This window comes from Lissotriton vulgaris, chromosome 2_1, assembly GCF_964263255.1.
Source record: "Lissotriton vulgaris chromosome 2_1, aLisVul1.2, whole genome shotgun sequence".
Lineage (NCBI taxonomy): Eukaryota > Metazoa > Chordata > Amphibia > Caudata > Salamandridae > Lissotriton > Lissotriton vulgaris.
In genome coordinates, this window is record NC_141687.1 from 1847782558 (window position 1) to 1847798020 (window position 15463).

Sequence of the window (15463 nt, forward strand, 5' to 3'; positions counted from 1 at the left end):
ATTTACCAGAGTGTCATCAAGACCATTAGTTGAGAGAATGGACCAAAGCTTTGATCTATTAACAAGATCAAAGGCGGACGAGAGGTCCATAAATGCAAGGTAAGTGGGGGAGGAGCGGGCAACACTATATTTGTCAATTATCAATTTTAAGTTTAGGCATTGCTCCACTGTTCCTACCCCACTACGGAACCCCATCTGACATGGGTCTAAAAAGTCATTGTCATTCACCCAGTCCAGTATTCTATGAAAAATTATACGACCCAATACTTTCAAAGTATTATCCAAAAGGGAGATAGGGCGATAGTTCGCTGGATCAGACCTATCTCCCTTTTTGTAAATAGGGACAATAATACTGGTGGCCCAAGTAGTTGGCATGGCTGTTTTTGGTAAACTGTTAAAAACATTAAGAAATATGGGTGTCCACAAATCAACATCATGTTTAATGATGTCAATAGGGAGACCATCTGGTCCGGGAGCTTTATTTCCCAGACTCTCTTTTATGGCTATTCTAACTTCATGCTCTAAAATTGATAGACCACCTGATTGGTCAGAAATAGATGGAGAATACTCCTCTTTAGGGGCTGCATAGATGTTAGAAAAATGGGTCTCCCATGCAGCACTTGTAATGTTACAACTGATTTGGGTGAGTTTCTTTCCCATTTCCCGTGTTTTTCTAACAGACGACCAGAACGGGCCGCTGCCACCCAAGTTTGCGCTGATTACCAAAGAGTCCCATTGGTCGGAAAGTAAATTAGCCTTCCGTTCTGATATTGTAGCTTTGTACTGTTTCCTAGCTAACTGAACGGTTGTTTTACACCTGGGTTTCATGGAGAGAGCCTTTCTTAGTCCTCTATTTGCCAGGGAACATGCTGAATCGAACCATCTTGGCTCTTTACCTTCTATGGGTAGTGGAACAGACAAAAGGCTTTTGATGGCTGAACATAAGGATTCAAAATCAGCAATTAATTGATCATAATTATTACTTAAAACTTTACAAGAGTCAATCAAATGTGGGAATAGCAATTGTACATTTGTTAAAATAGCCTCACAATTCACTCCCCTCCATTTTAACCGTAGGCCATCAATTGATGGGGTAATGTCCCTTGCACCATTTAATTTTTCGAAAATCGGGCTTGGGGCAAGATCCAAAATTACAACCAATGGATTGTGATCGCTAAAGGGTGTTTGTAAAACAGAAGTTTCCACTATGCAATCTATTAACAGTGGTGACATAAAAACGTAATCAATAGTGGAACTACTGTTCCCACCAATATATGTAGGAGCGTGATGGGAGTCATAATTATGTCCTACACTCAAAGCATCATCTAAGTCAAATTCAGTGAGTAGTTTGGATAGTTCAAAACCCCTACGCTCTGCTGGGTCAAAATAAACATGATTGACAGATCCAGCACTCCCTGCTAATTTTGCGTTAAAATCACCCCCTATTAATATACATGACTTTTTGTCTACTGCAAGGGAACATTCCAGATTTCTTAAAACATTAGATAATGCCAAAAAATTCTTGTTTGGTACATAATAAAAATCATTGTTATAAAAATTTATTAAATAGATTGTGGTCTTTGACTTCAATTTATACTCAAGAATCTGGATGTTGGGGTTTGCCGGACCATCGTATTGCAGGTTTCCAATTGTACCACCTGCAAGAATCTTGATCCCGATGAAAAGACCACCCACCGCTCGGCCAAAACATGGTTTTGGCGATGTTAAACTAAAGCAGTGATAGCCCTCAATATACAAATTACCAACAGCCCATGTTTCCTGAAACATAACAATATCCGCATCATTAATTATCTTAATCCATGCAGGATCCAATAATTTGGATTCTAATCCTGCAACATTCCAACTTAAGATTGTTAGCCCATGAGTATTGCAACGGTTACTTGGCCTAACCCTAATACAGCTACTCCCTGTTTTTTCAGAAATGATATTAACAACTGCAGGTTGATTGTCGTCAACAGGCATTAGGTCCAGGATTTCTTCAGTATCACCCATAGCCTGAGCATGTACAACCGGAACCTCTAGTATATTAACTGTAGTTAGGCTATCGGTATCTTTTGTTGGCATTATATTCAGTCAATCCTGTTCATCTAGGTTGGAAAAATAGTCAAAACGATTATAGGTAGGGATGTTAAATGTTGACCTCGCTTCGTATGATGGTTGGAATAGATGAAGATCAGAGGCAGGATAGGATCTATCTCTATAATAGTTAGCTTGCTGCATGTTTGGGAATTGAAAATGGTGCGGAGGGTAACTAGGGGATACTAACATTGGCATCTGGTTTGGCATTTGGTTCCGCCAATTATTGTTGCCATTCAAATGACCAAAATCCTGATTTTGTAAGAAGAGCGGCGATTTGAATCTTGCACCAAAATTCAAATCTTGAAAGGTGGTTATGGGATTGCTCTCCATGACTTGGTTCTGGGGTATCAAATGTCTATAGAAATACCCTAAGGGAAGGAGTGTAGTATTGAATTCCCGAGTTGAGGGTGATGGGGCGCTTGCTAGTGTTTTCTCTGCCCACTGTGGGTTTTTAAAATTAATTATAACACAGTCACCCTCAAACTTTTTCCTGAGTGGGCCTATCCAGCCCACCCGCTGAGTATTAATAATTTATCTTGCACCTTCTATTGGGAAATTGCAATTTGCAATTAACCAATGTAGGGTTTTGTTTTTAAGAGATGTGGGAATTTCTTCTTGGTCCTTCCTTAGTTTGGATGCATTAACTAGAACAAGGACGTAGGCCCCGCATTCAGGTGGTAAATTAATGCGGGAAGGAACATGTCTAGATGTTTTTTGTGGTGGTTGGGCCTGGATGGAACCACCTCCAGAATTTGGGGGCTGGCCCATCATAGGGACATTTACATGTTTTGTGATATTATCCTTCCTTATTACAGGGGCTGCCTTGTTACATTTCGCTGTTGGTTGGCTGACACTTATCCCCTTCGGTGGTGCTAGGGCAGGTTTGGGTGGGTTAACTGTATTTGTAAATAATACCTGAGAGACATTCGAATCGGGACCCACTGCTTGATTAGGAGTGGGTTGACTTGTGTCTTTTGCAACGGTTACTTTAGCTAAGCTCTTAGTTGGCCTGGTTAGTTCTGCTAGATGCTTTTCTATCCGGGTGAGCCTACTTTCGATAGGGGATAGATAAATACCAAGAAGTTCACCCAGTTTTGCCAATATATAGTCATTCATTAACTCAGTAGGGTCGATCAATCTACCATCTTTTACTGCTAACCCTTCCAGGTGTTCCGTTTCTTTTCCTTTCCCAGCCTCATTCTCATGGCGATTGTTAGCTGTGACCGCAGTCCTGCTTATATTTAAGTTGGGGTTGGTACTAGTTTCTTCCCCTTGGTGTTTACTGACCCTAGGGGCTTTTGACGTGGGTGCGCTTTGGTTATGTTGTAATTTTTGAATAGCGCCCTCACGTCTGCCCCTTACTTCCCTAACATTCTCTGCTGATATAATTTCAGGTGAGGGAGTCATATGTAGGTCAGGGGTCTTCTCCAAATCTAGGCTAGTGTCTGTATCGGAATCAATCAAGGGAATGGAGGCAGATAGATTTACTTCATTGGGTATGGTATAAACATCAACACACGTGTTCAGTAAGGAGCTATTATTATTAACAGCTAGAACCTGAATGGGAGTAGTAGCAGAAGCAATAAGTCCCAAGGAAGAGCGTCTTGCATGAGCAAGATCTTGTGAGACCCTACGTTCCAAAAGGGATATACCTTGATTTATGGCATCATTGGCCTTGATTATAAAGTTGTCAATAGGACCTGTTTTGCTAACTTTACTACTGCCCCCGGCAGCTGCAGTTCTGCTGCGACTTCCCCGTGGAGACATACTTATTAACGGTAGGTAAGGGAAAGTAGTAACTGTAGTTGATGTCACCTCAGAAATCGAAGTGTAAGAACTACAGCAATCAATTTATTAGTTAGCAAATACCTGGTACCTAAAATAAAATATACGTGGTCCCACAGTCTGTGAAGCAACAGCAGCAATAGCTGATAGTAACAGTCTGGTTTTCTCCCGAACCAATAGTCTTTAGAATGGTTGGCAAAAACACAGAGTCACTCGGAGAGGACTACCAAATACCTTATGTTGATGGCAACGTTAGGGGACTGGACCCGTCCCGTCCACCTCCGGCCGCTGACGGCCTAAGACGGCCCGCCCTCTGCCCGGGCTCAGCCCGGCGCCGCCCGCGCGCGTCCCGCGGGGCGGGAGGCTCTCGGAGCTTTTGTGGCGCCTCCGGGCGCGGGGAGAAGTGTGTCACGCCCTCTCTGGGGCTGCTGGGAGCGGTAGTCCGCAGGTCCGCTGGTAAGTTTGCCTGGAGCCGTTTCCCTCACGGCGGCGTCAGGCTGTCCAAATGCCCCCCAGGAGCTCTCGGCGCTCGGAGCTTTTGTGGCGCCTCCGGGCGCGGGGAGAAGTGTGTCACGCCCTCTCCGAGGCTGCTGGGAGCGGTAGTCCGCAGGTCCGCTGGTAAGTTTGCCTGGAGCCGTTTCCCTCACGGCGGCGTCAGGCTGTCCAAATGCCCCCCAGGAGCTCTCGGCGCTCGGAGCTTTTGTGGCGCCTCCGGGCGCGGGGAGAAGTGTGTCACGCCCTCTCCGGGGCTGCTGGGAGCGGTAGTCCGCAGGTCCGCTGGTAAGTTTGCCTGGAGCCGTTTCCCTCACGGCGGCGTCAGGATGCCCTGTCTTGCATGGCAGCCTGCCTAGCACATACACTGTAGTGCACTGGCTCCCTCCTTGGTCTCGCCCATTAACTACACAGACCTTGGAAAACACGGACGATTAAACTGTTCTCCTGCCTGTGGTGTCTCTTCCTGGCGCTGTGATTGGTGCTTCTGGATGGACCGATCCAAATCGAGGTTTGTGCACACTGGCTGCTGAGTTTACCCATAGTGCTCAGCGTTCGAAGTCTGGAGGTGAACAATTTATCGTTTCTAATGGGTTCTTTTGGAGTGAAGCGTTTATTACTGTAACAATGTTGACCAAAAACCGTATTCTTGATGAAACACCGCTTCTAAGGCCGCTAGATAAACATCTGCAGGCCCCGGAAGGAAAAGTAATGGAGGAATTAATGGTCTGCTTGGAAATGCCCCTGTTCCTAGTGGCTGTAGCTGATCCGCCTTGCCTATTCCTGGCTTTCACATCAGCAGGTCGGCGGGCGCCCCCTGATTGCCTTCATGTTCCTGGTCTCCCCAGACTCCCGCCAGGGGCGCCGGACAGGGGAGGGCAGAGAGTTCTGCAGACATTGCAGAATTTGCCAACAAGGGTTATTAGCTCTTAGAGAAGAGACTCTGTAAAATGCACCGTATACGCCTATTACATTGGTATTACTACTATTAAGCAGCACATCTAGCATTAGAGAAGCCTTGCGACGGAACTGTTTTAGTAAGAACTGCACACCCAGAAATAAACTCACTTGACTATTGTAAAACTGCAATGGATGCTGGGGAATGAATGGACGTGGATGGCTTCAAGCCTTCGAGCGTGGCTCATCACTGAGCCTCAACCCCAACCTGCTTTTCTGTCTTCCTTCATTCAGTGCAAGTTGTCAAATCTGCTGACATTCAAGGGCCCAAATGTGTAAGGATTCGCGCTATGCTGTGTTATGCTTTGCAGATTTGTAGGGCGCCCTATCGCCCGGAATAGAAATCCTGGCACTAAAACACAGATACGTGCAGCTTTGCATGCCACGCATGGGAAAAAATTGTGCGGCGCGCTTTTACTGTTACTAACTGTTGTATTTCACGTGTGAAGTAAAATCTGTTTGTGTGATCCTAAAAACAATTTATTACACAAATGCGAGTCAGTGACACCTTGTGTGAGTTGGGCACTTGAAGACCCCTGTAGAACACATAATTATGGGAACTACCACTTATAATATGTAATATCCTGTAAATTTCATCAACAGACCGAAGGCTACCATTATGCATTATTCTTTTAATGCCACTTCAAGCAGCCATTTTAAAGTTATGCATCACAAAAGCAAAGATCTAGAATAGAATGCTCATGTGTTACAATGGGGACAAGCCTAGATAGATTTATATTGTGAACCGTTTTGTTTAGCATGATGTTTCAGGTACATTATGTTACCTTATTTTGGTTGTGTGGCCTGCTGCATTTTTCTGTACACTATTGCTGATTTTTGTGCTGTTTGGCCTTTCCTGCGCGACGATTGTTTCTGTGGCCTTGTCGTACCACTGTTCTGGGACACCTTGTCCGTTTTTATTTGTGTAGGCACGCCCTCTATTAGCCGCGTTCTACTTATTTTGCCTAGCTTTTATGTAGGCGCAATGTGGCCCTGTTGGGCACTCCAATTTATGGTGTGTGGGCCTCGCTGATATTTTTTAGGACATTTTTTGGGATAAACTTAAATCCTGCTTGCCACTTTGCTGTTACCTTACTTTATTTAACCTGCCAGGGACAGGCAACTGTTCTAACAAGCACAGGGATATTTATTATTTAATATTTAATAGTTATAATTTTTCAAGTGTCTTGCTATTTGAGTTAGTTAGTTGTTAACCCCGTGGGTATCAAGTTAGTAAGGATTTAACCCTCTGGAATCCACTAACCTTTAATGTCTGACATTGAATCAGACGATTCCCAAGACCCAGCCCCCACTCCCAACGCTAATGAGGAGCTTATTAAAAATTAATAAAAAAAGAGATGCGCTCATGCATGAGAGAAACCATCAGCCACATTGTTGCAGGCAAAAGATCCTTACCTGAGGGCAACAACCCCTCTGCACTTCAAGGAGCGCATAGGGACGATTTTACTAAATGGGAGGGCAAAAGGTCAAGGAAAAAGAATTAATATAGAAAGGGTGAACCGATGAGCACACTGGGAGGTCCGAGCACCTCAAACCTACTGGGAGGCCAACACACCTCAAACTCTAAAGGAGGACTAAGCACCTCAAACTCTAAGTGAGGCCTACATGCCCCAAAGAACTCAGGTGTCCTTAGCGACACAATATACCAAGATGCCCCAAGCGGCACACACTACCCAAGTGCTCTATCTGACCCCCAATTAATTGACCTTGATCAAGGAGCAATTGAGTCTATGAACAAATATTTTCTAGACTCAGATCCAGACGAGAACGACCCAGATTTTACTCTTTCAGAGGATAAACTTTCCTTTTCTTCTAAGGAAATAATAATTGACCCTCTAGGTGAGGAAATGTTCTCCCCCTATAACATACATCACAGGAGCTCCCAATGGTGGACTCAGAACCACGTGGCCACGTTCATCAAGAGGTGGTTAAAAAGCTCCCTTGAGAGAGACACAAGAAATATCTTAAAGGCTGAATGCCCAAGATCCATGGTCCAAGACAAAATTTGCCTCACTCTAAACTTAGACCCAGAACTTATTAAGTTCTCATTCAAATTGGGCAGGGACCCTAGGAAGGGCATTTGGGCTTTCTCAAGACATGCCAGAATCGCATGCTTGACATGCTAGGTCCCTTGTGCAGAATGATTGACCTAATTGAAGAAAGCCACATTAATGACTCTTCCCCATATCTCGACTTACTGAGGTGATGGAGCCAGAGGACACTAATCCTTCTCAGGAATGCCAATGCCGCAATTAATTCTGAAAGAAGGAAAGTTGTCTTATCCAAAATAGACCCTAGGCTTTGTGATATGGCCAAAAAGGAACACTCTGTCAACACAAATGGACTTCTTTTTGGGGAAGACATGATTAAGAGCTTAGGGAAATATGTGTCAACTTTCACTGCGCTGGATAAGGCACAATCTAACATGCGCAGTTTTTAATCCTAGTGTTTTTGCCAGGGTGGGTAGAAGGAGTCGCTCTACCGGGTGTCCCTACCAAAGGCCCTTCTTAAGACATCAGGGTTTTGGTCATCCCTACCAGATGATCCCATCCTTCTACCCTCAGAGAGGAAGTCCCCCCATTCAAGAGGCTTCAGAGCTAGAGGTCAAACCTCCTCCAACACTTCAAGTAAGTACCAACTCACCTCAGTCTTCCTTTTTAACAGGGAAAGTGGGTAGTTGGCTAAAATATTTGTTTCACACCTGGGAGCAAATTACTCAAAACCCGTGGGTTCTAAAAACTGCTCAGGGTTTCAAAATAGATTTTATAGAAAATCCAACACAACTTACAACACCCAAAGTGATAAGCCTGACCCAAAGTGATAAGCCTGACCCAAGAACAACAGACTATTGTGGCATAGGAAATGAACTCTATGTGGGGAAAAGGGGCAACTGTAGAGGTCCTGTGGAAATGTATGAATTCCCTGAGCAATATTTTCCTAATGGAGAAGAAGGACAACGGCTATAGCCTTGTAATAAACCTCAGAGAACTAAACAAATATCTCACTTACAGACATTTCAAGATGTAAGGTATCCATCTCCTCAGGAACATGCTGGTTAGTGAAACTAGACCTAAATGACGTCTACTTTACAATTTCATTGGTGAAAGAATCCCAGTCCTTCCTCCAATTTGCTTAGAACAATCACCTATACCAGTTACAAGTTCTTCCCTTCGGTCTATCTGCCCCCTGGTGCTACATCAAGGTTATGAGGGCCATTGCCTCAGTTTTGAGAGAGATAGGAATCTGTCTTATAATTTACCTAGACGATATTCTCCTCATGTCTCAAGACTACTCTCAAATACTGAAAGACTTGAATACTACCATAATTGTATTAGAGAGTGCAGGTTTTATAATAAAGAGAGAAAAATCGATCATGACTCCCTCAAGATCTCTAGAGTTTCTGGGCTTCACAGTTGTATCGTGAAGTCTATGCTGTTACTCCCTCTGAAAAAGATAACCAGGATTCGAAGAGAGATATGACACGTTCTGAAACAAGACCTTTTAACCTTAAGAGAACTAGCCAGACTCCTGGACCTCCTCTCATCTTTCATCCAGGCTATTTTCCTGGGTCCTTTACACTATTGGGCCCTCCAAAGGCTGAACAGCAGAGCCCTTCGATCTGGCTTATGGTACAGAAACAAAATGTGTCTAGACACAGAAGCCAAGACAGAACTGACCTGGTGGCTAGAAAATCTGGACGTGGAATGGCAAAGCCATATTGGAATTACCCACAGAATTTGTCCTGGAATCAGATGCCAGCCTTCATGGCTGGGGTGCTTGCTTTTAGAATCAGAGATGGGAGGCTTATGGTCCAACTTGGAAAGTACACCACATACATTTTTGGTAGTTGAATACTGGGCTTTATGCCCTAATGAGTTTCAAGCAATCCCTTCAGGGCAGATCAGTCCTTCTCAAGATAGACAAAATGTCAGCCGTAGCCTACATAAATCGCCTAGGGGGCACCAAGTCGCCAGACCTCTCCAACCTAGCAAAAAAGCTATGGATGTTCTGCCCGGAACACAAAATATCACTAAAAACAGAATACCTTCTAGGAAAAAACAATGTTTGTGCGGATTGGACTTCCAGATTCCTACTAGATCAGACCAACTGGAAACTGAACGTGAACATCTTCAGAAGACATGATTAACTTTGGGGTCCCTTAGAAATAAATCTCTTTGCGAGCAGACTGACGTCTCAACTACACAATTACTTCAGCTGGATGCCAGACCCCGGTGCTCTGACAGTGACCTTGGAAAGGGATTCAGGGATTTGCCTTTCTGCCCCTTTGCAATGATCCACCGCGTCCTACAGAAGTTGAGACAGGAACAATGTTCAATAATCCTAATAACACTCTTCAGGCCGTCCTAACCTTGATTTCCAACAACCTTGGAATTAGCTTACAACATCCCCTTTCTATTCCCAGCTTCACAAGGCCTCCTAAGAGACATAGACGGTTTGGATCACCCCCTACTGCAGAGTGGGACTTTAACCTTCTTTCCTGGATAGTGTGAGGAGAGCCCATGAAATCTCTGACCTTTTGGCACAATCTTCTTCTCTCCTCCAAGAACCCTGGGCCCCTGGTACACACTATAGATACAACAGCATCTGGAAAAGATGGGTTCATTGGTGGTTGGAAAGGAGCCTGGATTCTGTGGAGGCTCCTATCATGCATGTAGCAAACTTCCTTGTTGAATAATGTGAAAGAGGCCTTACCTATAGATCAATTAACTGTACAGATCAACTATTTCAGAGGGTCACTCCCATTTAAACTAAAGAACTCTAGGGAAAAATATGTAGAATTTTGAACAGCATTAGGCTTAAAAGAACACCTAAATAAAAAAATACAATGGGACGTGAAATTTTTACTTGACCTATTTTTCAACTGGCCCAAAAACAGTCTGCTAGGTATTAAAAAACTCTCCATCAATCTAGCCTTTCTCCTATGCCTAATATCCTGTTGGAGGGTTTGGATGTTAAAGGACTAGAAATAACTAATAGATCTTATGATGCCTTTGGTGTCAGATTTGAAATTATCAAAAGAACCAAAACTATGTCTGACATGATTTTTACCCAAGATTCGGTGCTTGCAAAAAGTTGTGTGTGATAGATTGTAAGAAGGAGTCTGATGCAAGGATGGACAAACATCTTACTGCTGATGTAAACCAGATTCTTATTTCCTTTGTTAAACCCTTTAAACCCATCTCCTCTTCCTCTATTGCTAGATGGGTTAAAATAGCTATGCTACTGACAGGCATAGACCTCCAGAGATTTCAAGCACATTCATTAGGAGGGGCAACGGCTAGGCAATCTTTTTAGAATGGAGGTAAGTTAGACGATATCATTAAGGCGGCCGCCTGGTCCAGTTCTTATACCTTTCTGAAACACTACTGTAAACCTGTTGAACATATGTCTGATGTCGTTTTGTTAGACTACCAACATGCATAATGGTAGCCTCCGGTCTTGTAATGAAATTGCGCTTCTCCTATTACTATGACCAGAGAATCTGGATTTCATTTAGGGACTGAACTGAGTTGACCCCAGGCACTTGAAAATCCAGATAGGCAGACGCCACATTTGGTAGAGGTGGGAGCAGGCATGGGTAACAGGTCCTCTGGTGGGTACTGGAGTTGAGGACTAATATCAATATGTTCTGGCTCAGAGGAGGACTCCGCTGAAGGTGGAGTATATTGAGGTGACCTACCTCAAAACCTCTAGTAAAGTCAATAGTGTTGTGATCAAGTCTACTTCTCTTCATGTGTTTCTTCTTCTTCTCTTTAGAGGAGTGAGCTGATGGCAAGGAATGTGGCTTCAAGGCCGACCTCGTTCATTGTCAAGCCTGCTGTTAGGTTCATGTGCAGACCATAAAAAGTCTGGCCTTCAGCTCCTTATAGATGTTGGTGTGCTTGAGGCTGTATTTGTCTCATGACTTTTAGTTGTGCTTCTGCACTAGGCACCACAGGCAGATGCAGATATGGGTATGTGTCCATGCAGGAACAACAGGGTTTGAATCTTGATTTTTTTTTAAATAGGGGACATCTGTACACACTGGACTCATTTAAAATGTGAAGAAATGTGAAAAATCCTGGGAAGCTGCTCAGATAGACGTCAAAGGGTGTGGAAAAAAAGGGAACTGATGTCGAAGTGGTTGGTTGGCACCACAAGGCTCCATTAATGTTACACCTGAGCCATTTCCAATGGGAAGATAGAGCCAGCGCCATCTTCTGGCAGAGGAGTGCTATTCAAACTGTATGGATGCAGTCCGCCATCTGGGACTATTCAATTTATTGTCTTGGAGATATATCCCAAGTAGGTATGATTTTTGTTGTTTGTATGTAACTGTATCCTGCACAGAGGAAAATGCTGTGATGCCTGCTAATCAAAATTCTAAAACAAGTGTTAATCTCATCTTGCAACTACTTAGTACTTCTATTACACCCTACAGTCATTCAGAGCTTCCATCACATCTCAGTTATTTACTCTTTCCATTGACTTGTGCGATCACTCTGAGTGTGCATCTTCTCTGATGATGCTAATTTCTTATATGTTAGTGGCAGAAATCCTGCGTTTACTAAAGAAAGACATAGAAGGGATTATTATGCTTCTCAAATCTTACTTTGATAAAAGGGAAGTCGGATCAACAGATACCCCTAAGTTTCTCAACGTCCCTGACAAACGTTAGATGCGACAAAAGAGCAGAAGCAATATTCAATTGCATTGGGTGCAAACCCATTACTATTCTAAAAGGAAAAAAGCGGAGCTGATCGTAGAAGCCATGAATACTCTACATTATGCATAAATCAAGCATCATATTCACCTACCCCTAAACATTCTGCATTTAATATTAACCCTTCCATCACACGACCTACCATAGAAGATGCTAACTGTCCTAGCCAGACCACAGTTTTACCCTTCTAACTTTCTACTTGCTAGGGTGATTGCAAAATATGTGTGTAATATAGAGACGCTAAACTGAGCCGTAATCCACAGCATCTTTGAAACAATGCAACCCTCACGGTACTTGGTTGAATCTTTTAACCATAACCTCTTTTATTAGCAGGAAAGTCTTGACCGTTACTACATTAGAAAATAAATACCCATCTCTATCATTCCTATGTCAAGGTCCCATCCATTAAAAGGAATGAGCCCATCCCCTGTGGATTGATGGGAAGAATGACAACTTCAATGACATGGCGCTAAGTCGATAGAATATTGTGGGCAATTTGACCTTGAAATACAGCTACTAAATGTACTGCTAGGAGTACTTACTGTACTGTAGACAAGAAGATCACTTAATAGGATTATAGGTTGTATTATTAGAAAAACAACAATCGTAGGTCTTCACTGTATCAGCACTAGACGATTATATAATGGATTCTGAATGTGGTTCTAGCCATAATATATGACTGCTGTCCATACCACAAAGTCCGATTTATTGGAGCCGCATCAGCAGAGGAGCAGAGCAAATCAGCTCACATCTACAGAATGCACTGCTCCCTCGTTGCTTAAGGGTCAGTTTTGTGATTTCTGATGACCATAGTAGGGTTAGTTGACCCATGCATAAACTTGGCTGGTCAGTGGATAGTATGGATTGGAGACGGCTACCTTGAGAGCATGAAAGTTCCTGTGCCTTTATGCCAGAGGCCACAGTGTAAGCACTACCCAAACGTCAGATGTAGAAGTGAGAGTCTGATCTTGTCCAATGGTATCACCAGAATTTTATAAAACTTAACATCGTAGAATTAGGAACAGGGTATTTACTTTGGAAATCTTGGTGTGAATTGCCACATCCCTTTTGCTAACATTCCATGTTTCAATGTGCACCCATGATATGTCTATAATCTGGACATTTTTCCTTGCTCATATAATTCACAAGTTGCACCTCATAGGATTTGCAGACTGAAATTTGATATTTTATATATTTTAGGAATACAACTGTTGTGGCCATTAACTTTTCGAGTGCCCAAGAACTGTTTGCTTGTTTCCTGTATACAGTCTCTGTTAAATCTTCTTAAAAACAGTGAGTGAGTTTGTTACAATATATATGATTGTAGTTAATAGATGGTTTCTTAAAAGAAAAAAAAAAAGAAAAAAATCCTGTATTAATCATGGTTATAAACTGATTGAAGTTTCCAATATGTAACTAGAATATTTGTATGCTATAGCAAAAAATCTTGATATGTGTTTATCAACTCTGTTTCAAACCATGAACTCTTTTACTCTCCCCTTAGTTTTGAGTACTGCACAATCTTGATTCTTATGACTCTATCAGTTTTGTCATGGTAACAAGATAAGAGATATAATAATTTTATAGCGAAAATATAGGTTTTTATTGAATGTTTGTTCAAAATTCTTTTATAATAATATATTTGAATGTGTTCTTTATGCCCTGTATTAATATTTCGAATATATCATAACAGATTGTTTTTTCTATATGTATGTTTCAGATATCACTATCATTTTGTGGCTCCTGAAGAAGGCGCTTTTGCGCCGAAATGCGCGTCGAGTTTCACTCGCCACAGTGTGGTCTCTTGTAGATACCAGTGATATTACTTTGTAGAGGTTTACTTTGTATGATGAAATAATAAATGTATGAAATATATGTTTTTTAATTTTAATGTTAATACCATACGGTGATGGTCACACCATTTACTTGTATGATTTTTACTTGTTTTTATTAAAATCATGATTAATTTTATTTTAACTTTCTATGTATGATTTTTTCGCTGTCACCTTATATTACTTGTTTGCCATATTGTTGACTGCCCTAGGGTTTTTGTTCACACATCACCAGAAGGTGACCTGCCAAGTTTCGAGCACCAGCAAATCAGGTCGCCTTATACCAGTAATACCAAAACACTGAATGACCACTGTCCTCTGCAACAGTTCTTGCAGAAGTCGACTTCCCCTCAAGCCCGTAAGAATAACCAGATATTCAAATGGAAAGAGGCCATAACCCCTTGTAATCACATTGCAATTCAGTGACATTTTATAATCCCTCTGCATGTCCCTCGCATTCGTTCATCACTTAGATTACTTCCAATAATCATGTGTAGGACAACTTGTAGTCACTTAGGGCCCGATGTAGGTAATCCCAGACTACCGATTCTTAACCCCTTCCATGCTCATGACGAGCTCAGCTCGTCATGAGGTAGCCTGGAGCTGTGCTCATGACGAGCTGAGCTCGTCATGAATAAAGGGGCTTTTAAAAAGTCAGCACCGGAGGGGATTTAATACCGAATCACACCGATTCGGTATTTAAGAACTGGCAATCAGGATGTAGGTAATTTTACCGATTTAATAACGAATCGGTATGATTCGGTAATTACAGAATCTGTATTTACCGATTCGGTAATTGACATTCATTCCTATGGGCTTGGAGGCCCATAGGAATGAATGTCAATTACCGAATCGGTAAATACCGATTCGGTAAATGGGGGAAACATAGAAGGGTGGCAGGGTGTCAATGTGACACCCTGTTGCACCCCTCAATTGTGCATGGGTACACATGTTGCAGACATACATGCCCTTAGGGCATGTATGTCTGCAACATGACACTGTTTTAAAAGCAAAACAAATGCTTTTTAAAGGGTTTTCCTTATTTACCACCAACTTCTAGTTGGTGGTAAACAACAAATTCTTAAACCCCTGTGGCACTGATTACAGTGCTACCTACATGTCAAAATACAGATTCGGTAATTTTACCGATTCGGTATTTTACTGAATCGGTAAAATTACTGAATCTGTATTTTAACATGCCCTTACATCCCAAACTCCAAATAATGGTCGGTAACGGCCGAAATCGGCCGTTACCAACCGGTATTTGCCGTCCTACATCTGGCCCTTAGTGCTTCAGTACTGGAATCACAGGGCACTCCTATCCCGAGAGTCACCCATTGCGTCAGTGATTTCTTGCCCTCATTCACTGCTTTCGTCACAGGTCCCCTACCCCTGCCTCTTTTTTCGGAGTAAACATATCTTGTGAGGAGAAGTTATGGGTTGTATTAGTTTCTACACCTGCCAAGGGAAGGAAGTCCCAGCCAGCCGTGTATACTCACATTATTGCTTTTCGTCCAGACCATATTATAGTATTGCGGTGTCTTCATATTCT